Genomic DNA, 9,117 nt, shown 5'->3' with positions numbered 1-9,117 from the left:
ATGAAGACTAAGTATGTATTTCTTATTATAAATCACATATAATAATACATATTATAGTGGACTTAATAAAAAATCAAGTTATGAATTTCATTACAGATTAAAAATGATATTGTTAAAAATGTCAACTTGGCCAGGTAAGAAACAACTTAAAAATCTCTAAGGTGTACTGAGAAAAACCAGGCATAAAAAAAAAAAAAACATACCCATGTTTGTCATTACCCAAAAGCTAGGATTTTTAGTTAAAAATATTAAAAACCCCAAGCTACATAGATAATGCAGATAGTTCTAGTTATCTTGTCAATGGGCAAAAAGCAAGCATTTAAGGTCATCAGCTCCAATATTTTATGAATTTCTTCTTACTAGAATTTCATTTCAATTTTATATCTCCTGGTTGGATGACTAACCTGGATGATGGCAGAGGCAGTGAACTGACCTTTTACTCAGCCCCACCTTGCTCAGCTTCAAGAGCAGATGAATGTTCAGCTGGTGAGTCAACTGCTTTTGTCTCTTTATCATGTTGTGGTTTAGATTTTTACATCTGTGGAGATAATTGAGGTGGCTGCTGACCTTGGGTCTTATGTCCTCTTCATTGCTGTCCTCACAGTGCTGTCTTTTGGGAAGAGAACCCCTGAAGAATTATGGTCTATAACTCCAATTTATATTCTGCCCCACTGGTCTACCTTGCTGTCCTGTACCCAGGTTGTCAGGAGCCTCCAATACTTCCTGCACCAGAGGGTTGGAATAGTCTGGTCAAGGCCCATGGGGTCTATGCATGTAGTGAGACCCATGGTCTGAGGTGGGCCTGGCCATCGGGAGCAGTCTCCCACCCCTTATTCTTTTTCTGACTCTCTACTGTTCTCATGATTCTGGTAATTGTGTGGAAGACACCTACCACATGTGTAGCATCTATCATGGCTATAGTCGGCTGTATGTTTACTGTCCTGCAAAGATGGAACTCCGCCAGGGCCTGGGACATTTGCTTCCTCCATATCCTTTTCTCTTCAATATCATCAAACTGAATGGTCTCTTCATCTTCAATGCAGGGTTGAATACATGTATCATGTATCAGTACCTCATTCCTTTTTATTACTCAACAAAATTTCACTTTATGGACATACCACTTTTGTTTAACCATTTGTCAGTGGATAGATATTTTGGATGTTTCCACTTTTTGGATTGTATAAATAATGCTGCAGTGAATATGTACAAATTTTTGTGTGGACATATGCTTTCTTTTTTCTTTGAGAGAGTGTATGAGTGGGGAGGGCAGAGGAGAGGGAAAGAGAGAAATTTTTAAAAATTTTACTTTATTTAAATTCAATTAATTAAGCTATATTATAGTATTAGTTTCAGAGGTAGAGTTTAGTGATTAACCAGTTGCATATAACACCCAATGCTCATTCCATCAAGTATCCTCCTTAATGCCCATCACCCAGTCATGCCATCCTCCTACCTGGCACCCCTCCAGCAACCTTCAGTTTATTTCCTATAGTTAAAAGTCTATTATGGTTTGTCTCCCTCTCTGATTTCATCTTATTTGATTTTTTCCTTCCCTTCCTCTATGATCTTCTGTTTTGTTTCTTTAATTCCACATATGAATGAAATATATGATAATTGTTTTTCTCTGATTGACTTATCTCACTTAGCACAATACCCACTAGTTCCATGATGCAAATGGTAAGATTTCAATTTTTTTCATGGCTGAATCACATTCCATTGTATGTGTGTATGTGTGTGTGTGTGTATAGATATAGATTTATATAAATGTAAATATAAATATGTAAACATAAATTTAAAAAAAGATGTTTTATATAACATAAATGTAAATATAAATTATGTTTTATATAATATATTATGCATAATACATCTTTTTAAAATTTTATTTTATTTTAAAAACATTTTATTTATTTATTTGTCAAAGAGAGAGAAAGAGCACAGGCAGGGGGAGTGGCAGAGAGAGAAGCAGGCTCCCCACTGAGCAAGGAGCCCGATGCAGGGCTCAATCCCTGGACCCTGGGATCATGATCTGAGTCAAAGACAGATGCTTAACTGACTGAGCCACCCAGGAATCCCTAAATTTTATTTTTAAAATATTTTGTTTATTAAAAAAAAAAATTATTTATTTATTTACTTTAGAGTGACAGAATGAGCAGAGACAAAAGGAGAGGGAGAAGCAGACTCCTTATTGAGCGGTGAGTCCAATGTAGGGCTTGATCTCAGGACTGTGGGATCATGACCAGAGCCCAAGGTAGATGCTTAACTGACTGAGCCACTGAGACACCCTATACAATCTTCATTCATCTATCGATGGACATCTGGGGTCTTTTCATAGTTTGGCCATTATGGACATTGCTGCTATAAACATTGGGGTATAGGTGCCCCTTTAGATCAGTATGTTTGTATCCTTCAGGTAAATACCTAGTAGTGCAGTTGCTGGGTCATAGGGTAGATCTATGTTTAACTTTTTGAGGAACTGTTGTACTGTTTTCCAGAGTGGCTGTATGGGAAAGAATCTTAAGCAGGCTCCATGCTCAGTGCAGAGCTTGATGTGGGGCTGGATCTCACAACCCTGAGGTCATGACCTGAGCCAAAATCAAGAGTCCAGTGCTTAACCAACAGAACCCCTGGGTGCTCTGAACATATATTTTCAATGCTCTTGAATATTGGAGTGGATCTGCTTGATTATGATAACTGTGTCTTTAACATTTTGACAAATTGCCAAATTATTTGCCAAAATGTGTGCATCGTTTTATATTCCTACCAACAATTATTGAGAGTTCTAATTTCTCCACATCCTTTCTGACACTTGTCATTTTCTGTCTTTTTAATTATAGTCATCCTAGAGCATGTGAAGGGGTATTTCATTGTGGCTTTGCTTTCCATTTTTCTGAAGGCTAATAATGTTGAAAATTTTTTCATGGGCTTACTGGCCATTTGTCTGTCTTCTCTGGAAAAAATGTCCGTTAGAATCCCTTGCCTATTCTTAAGTTGGGTTATTTGTCTTTTTTTTTTTTTTTAAGATTTTGTTTATTTATTTGACAGAGAGAGATCACAAGTAGGCAGAGAGGCAGGCAGAGAGAGAGAGGAGGAAGCAGGCTCCCCGCTGAGCAGAGAGCCCGATGGGGGACTCGATCCCAGGACCCTGAGATCATGACCTGAGCCGAAGGCAGCGGCTTAACCCACTGAGCCACCCAGGCGCCCCGGGTTATTTGTCTTTTAATTGTTGAGTGGTAAGAGTACTTTATATATTCTGGAAACAAGGTAGACGATATATATTTACTGTGATTATCAATGGGATTTGGTTTAAGTCTACCATTTTGCTATTTGTTTTCTATTCTCATTTTCTTCTATGATTTTTTTTTTATCATTTGGATTCACTAAGATTTAAAAAAATATTATATTTCATCTCCACTATTATATTATGAACCATATCACTTTATTTTAGCTGTTTGCCAAGTATTTAGAGAATATATCTTTAACGCAGTACATCACCAAATAATATTATACCACTGCCTGTATAATATAGAAATATTTCCAACTTCCGTTTTCTTCCTCCCAGTCTTTTTGTTATTATTTTCATACATTTTATTCCTGCATATTTTCAGTTCCACAATGCACTCTTATTGTTTTTGCTTTAGGTAGTCAAAACTCTTTTTGGAAGATTGAAAATCCACTGGTACAAACATCTTGATATTTTGTCTTATAAAAAGAGGTTATCTTATGAGGACAATCTGTAAAGAGTGGATTATAATTTTTTGCTTTGAACTTTTCCTCAAGCATTAGAAAAGACAAACGAGGAGGTGTTGAGTCAGATGTTTCTGGAAGCTTAGTGGGTTCCAGGCTGCCTGTTGGGCATTTTGGGAGCCCATACGCTGATAGCAATTCATTTAGGATTCATGGGTGAGATTCCATTTGTCAGTGGACTTTGACTCTCTGGTGTGTGTTGCAGTGATTAGTACGGTGGCTGAACAAACTGATGTCATGCTAATTGCCAAAGGTTTGGAACTCTTCCATATTTGGAGGCTGCTGTTTTTAATTGTCCACTTATTAAATTACTAAATGTGTACTCAGAAAACTATCAAGTACTCATGAAAGAAATTGAGGATGACACAAAGAAATGGAAAAATGTTCCATGCTCATGGATTGGAAGAACAAATATTGTGAAAATGTCTATGTTACCTAAAGCAATCTACACACTTAATGCAATCCCTATCAAAATCCCATCAATTTTTTTCAAAGAAATGGGACAAAAAATCCTAAAATAAAGAAAGCCAAAGTTGATGGCTTCACAATTCCAGGCTTCTAGCTCTATGACAAAGCTGTCATCATCAAGGCAGTATGGTACTGGCACAAAAACAGACACATAGATCAACAGAACAGAATAGAAAGCCCAGAAATAGACCCTCAACTCTATGGTCAACTAATCTTCGACAAAGCAGGAAAGAATGTCTAATGGAAAACAGACAGCCTCTTCAACAAATGGTGTTGGGAAAATTGGACAGCCACATGCAGAAAATTGAAACTGGACCATTTCCTTACACCACACATGAAAATAGACTCAAAAAGGGATGAAGAACCTCAATGTGAGAAAGGTATCCATCAAAATCCTTGAGGAGAACACAGGCAGCAACCTCTTTGACCTCAGCCGCAGCAACTTCTTCCTAGAAACATTGTCAAAGGCAAGGGAAGCAAGGGCAAGAATGAACTATTGGGACTTTATCAAGATCAAAAGCTTTTGCACAGCAAAGGAAACAGTTAACAAAACCAAAAGACAACTGAAAGAATGGGAGAGGATATTTGAAAACAACATATCAGATAAAATCCAAAATCTATAAAGAACTTATCAAACTCAACACCCAAAGAACAAATAATCCAATCAAGAAATGGGCAGAAGACATGAACAGACATTTCTGCAAAGAAGACATCCAATGGCCAACAGACACATGAAAAAGTGCTCAACATCAGTTGACACCAGGGAAATACAAATCAAAACCACAATGAGATACCACCTCACACCAGTCAGAATGGCTAAAATTAACAAGTCAGGAAATGACAGATGCTGGTGAGGATGCGGAGAAAGGGGAACCCTCCTACACTATTGGTGGGAATGCAAGCTGGTGTAGCCACTCTGGAAAACAGCATGGAGGTTCCTCAAAAAGTCAAAAATAGAGCTACCCTACAATCCAGCAATTGCACTGCTGGGTATTTATCCTAAAGATACAAATGTAGTGATCCGAACGGGCACGTGCACCCGAATGTTTCTAGCAGCAATGTCCACAATAGCCAAACTATGGAAAGAACCAAGATATCCATCAATAGATAAATGGATAAAGAAGATGTGGTGTGTATACACACACACACACACACACACACACTAGAATACTATGCAGCCATCAAAAGAAATGAAATATTGCCATTTGCAATGGTGTGGAAGGAACTAGAGGTATTATGCTGAGTGAAATAAGTCAATCAGAGAAAGACAATTGTCATATGATCTCCCTGATATGAGAAAGTTGAGAGGCAATGTGGGGGTTTGGGGGTAGGAAAGGAATAAATGAAAGAAGATGGGATTGGGAGGGAGACAAACCATAAAAGACTTAATCTCACAAAACAAACTGAGGGGTAGGTGGGTAGGGAGAGGGTGGTTGGGTTATGGACAGTCGGGAAGGTATGTGCTACGGCGAGTGCTGTGAAGTCTGTAAACTTGGCATTCACAGACCTGTATCCCTGGGACTAATAATACATTATATGTTAATAAAAAATAAAAAATTAAAAAGAATTGCTAAATGAAAGAGACTAATAACAGGAAATTCATTGAAATGGAAAACTCATAATAGTACCCCTGAGTATTCATTGATGGGAAGTTCAATTCTAGTCATCCAGTGATCACTTCAAAATCCTGTGTCAGGCAGATAAAAGTCCCAAAGCTTTCAAGCCTGATATTCACCCTGTGTAAAATTTTGTGCTCTAGGATTTTCCATCCTGGGCTTCGGTAACAAGATACAAGAGGATGTTGAATCAGGAAGAGGTGCAAGATTATGTGGAAAGTGCTTGATGTCAGTGAAAAATCTCTTAAAATGGCAAGATAATATGGCATTGGGGAAGGCATGTGCTATGATGAGTGCTGTGAAGTGTGTAAACCTGGTGATTCACAGACCTGTGCCCCTGGGGCTAATAATACATTATATGTTAATAAAAAATTATATATAAAGAAAAGCAAGATTAAGTGTATGAACGAATGTTATTGATTATACATTAAAGCATACTAACTTTGGCTTTAAAAGAGAGCCAGAGTTAAATAGAATTAGTGGGTTGATGGATTTGGTTTGATGACATTGAGTTTTCCTATCCTCTTTCTGCCTCACCTTTATAAAGTAATAATGTCTGTTGTTGCTTATTGTCGTGAGGTCAAATACAGGTCTAGATGTTGAGGGAGGGAGAGAAAATATAATAAGATTTTCAGGTGAAGTGTATCAACTGGGAATGATGAATGAACAATGGTCTTATGTAACTAAACTTTCGTAAATCTAAACCATATTCCCATCTTTAAGATGATTGCAAGGGAGGTAATTTTATTAGTTAGGGTTCTCCAGAGAAACACAACTGATAGGCTATTTTTCTGCCTGCCTGCCTGCCTACCTATCTATCATCAGAATAAATTGTACATAAAGAAAGAGAGAAAGAAAGACTGAGAGAGATTTACTTTAAGGAGCTGGATCATGAGATCTGGGACCTGCCAGTGAAGTCCCCTCACTGCCCTCTTGGAGAGGAAAGGCCCTCCTGTGTTAGCCAAAGCTCACTCACATGTTCCGCTGTTCCTGGGATTCACCAATCCTGCCACAGTGAGAGAGGATGCATCCATGGCTGGAGGAGGCCAGGAGGGCATCACAGGAAATGCCCTTTGGACGCTACTCCTCATCACGTCTAGTGTCACTATCTGACTCCCGACTCGTATGGAGCCCGGGGTACTCCAGAATGCTGTCTGCTCCGTGGACGGGATCACCGTCAGCTCCCAGAGAAGCGTCTGCATGACTGCCCCTAGGAGGGCATCCTTTATGCTTGATGAACGAACGGGGCCCAACCTGCCCCATGGCAGATATCTGAGTGGGCCTGGGCCCCCTGCTCATTCCCAGGCATCCACGCTTTGGTTTCAGCCAGGCCACAGGCCTAGATGGGGTTTCAAATCTCCTTTTCCAATGGGAAAAGAGCCCAGCTCAAGACCATGGTGACAGGGGGGGATGAGGCAGAGGCTTCATCATGGGGAGCAGGACGATGATAAATGAGCAGGATGACTACAGCCCCTCTAGCGGACCTTTCCACAGGGCCAGGCACCCAGGTGTACTTTCCCTACAGGACCCCACTGAGTCCCTAGAATGGACTGCCCCTGTCACAGAGCAAACAGAGGCTCAGGGAAGTGTGGTGACATCCCAAGACTGCTAGCGAGGTGGCGGCCAGATCCCACCGGGCTGGGGAGGGACAGGGTGCTCACCTTGTAAACAGTTGGTCCATCACCTCTTGGGTGGTGGCAAAAGCTCTGTATGTGCCCAGGAACATGGAGACGGAGCCGAGGTCTCTGTCTAGGAAGACGGGCACCAGGTGTTCTACTTGCTGCTCCAACAGGTGCGCCCGCTGGGTCCACACCACACAGGTCTCATTGCTCTTCACAGCTGAGCCCTTTTACCCTGAGGTGGGATTGGGGAGACATGCAGTCAGCACTGCAGCCATCAGGAGGGTTGGGGGTTGGAGCCCAGAGCAGACCCCAAAGATCTCCGTGGCATACAGTAAGAGGTGAGACAGGAGGGCCCACAGTAGACAAAAGGAGCAAGGTGCTTGGGTGGTTCAGTCGATTAAGGGTCCTGCTATTGGTTTTGGCTCAGGTCATGCTATGAGCATAATGAGATGGAGCCCTTCGTCAGGCTCTGCACTTAGGGCAGAGTTGGCTTGGGGATTCTGTCTCCCCCTCTGTCTCTCCACCGTCCCTCTGTGTCTGTCTCTGTCTCTCAGATAAATAAATAAATAAATCTGTTAGGAAAAAGATTCTTGGCAACAATACAAGGATGTGAGGTGGGGGATGTCTGAACATGTTGGCATCTCAGGTTAGATTGCCAGCTGTGTATTTATAGCAGCTCCCTGCATTAATGGCATTGTCCCTGGGATTTCTGACAACATACCTCAGTTCTGAGAGGAGAACACAGAGCCTGTCTCTGGGGTGAGAGTGCTCAGGTTTTAGGGCATGTAGGATGTTTAGTGCAGCACTGTGAGTTGGCAATAGAAGGGAATCATATCAGAGTCCTGTGTCAGAGAGGGTCTCAATGGCTGTGCCTGATCATCCTTCTGGAATGTTGTGCCCTGAGGTCTCTGCTCCTGACCCTGGAGGGACTCTAGGGATGTGTTCTTCACAACTGAATGGCAGAGCAACAGACATAGTACCAGGAGACCCATGTCCCTTTGGAAAAGTGTCTCCTAGCTCACCATGATCGTGTGTAAGACTTGGAGAAGGTGGGGAGGGGCGGTCAGGCCTACAGGGCCAGCAGGGAGCACTAGTTCAGAAAATGCATAGCATAGTGCAAAAGGACTCTAGACTGAATGGGATGAGACATGGTTTAAAGTCTCTTTTCTGATATTCCTACAAATATGTGGACAATGACTGTGCATATGGCCAAGACCACGGCAGGGCCCTGAGGGCAAGTTTGGGGTGGAGATGGGGATCCAGATTCATGGGGAAGCAGGAGTCTAGGAGGGAGCCCGGGGGAGTAGCAGGTTGGCTTCTGGGACCTGGGCCCTTTTTGTCGCATCGGGGCCCTGGGTGTTGGGTCTGCCCAACACCTGCCCTCACCCTGAGCCAGCTTTGGACTCTTATTGTTGGCAGTAGGGGGCATCTTCTTGTCCTTTGAGGTAGGAGGATTGGGGATCCTATCGTTCAGCTCCTGCCCATCTCCTGTGTGGAGCTCTGTAAGGACAGTGCCGGGCATCCAGACAGGAGGCCTCAGAGCCCTGTCTGGCAGCCTTGGCTGGTCCTCAGACCCAGGGGACTCCCTTCCAGACATACCACACGCCAGGATGTACCCTTCTCCACCATGGAGATGAAAGTGACCAGCTTGAGGGCCTTGGGTTCAC

At 42.1% G+C, this 9,117-nt stretch overlaps 1 pseudogene; it reads right to left on the bottom strand.

The window, feature by feature from the left end:
• Nucleotides 1-436: 436 nt before the first annotated feature.
• LOC131999292 (Y-box-binding protein 1-like) lies at nt 437-8,972 on the bottom strand (annotated as a pseudogene).
• Nucleotides 8,973-9,117: the final 145 nt, after the last annotated feature.

This window comes from Mustela nigripes, chromosome 13 (genome assembly GCF_022355385.1).
Source record: "Mustela nigripes isolate SB6536 chromosome 13, MUSNIG.SB6536, whole genome shotgun sequence".
NCBI lineage: Eukaryota > Metazoa > Chordata > Mammalia > Carnivora > Mustelidae > Mustela > Mustela nigripes.
The sequence above is the reverse complement of the archived record's forward strand: the minus strand, read 5'-3'. Positions and strand labels throughout refer to the sequence as shown.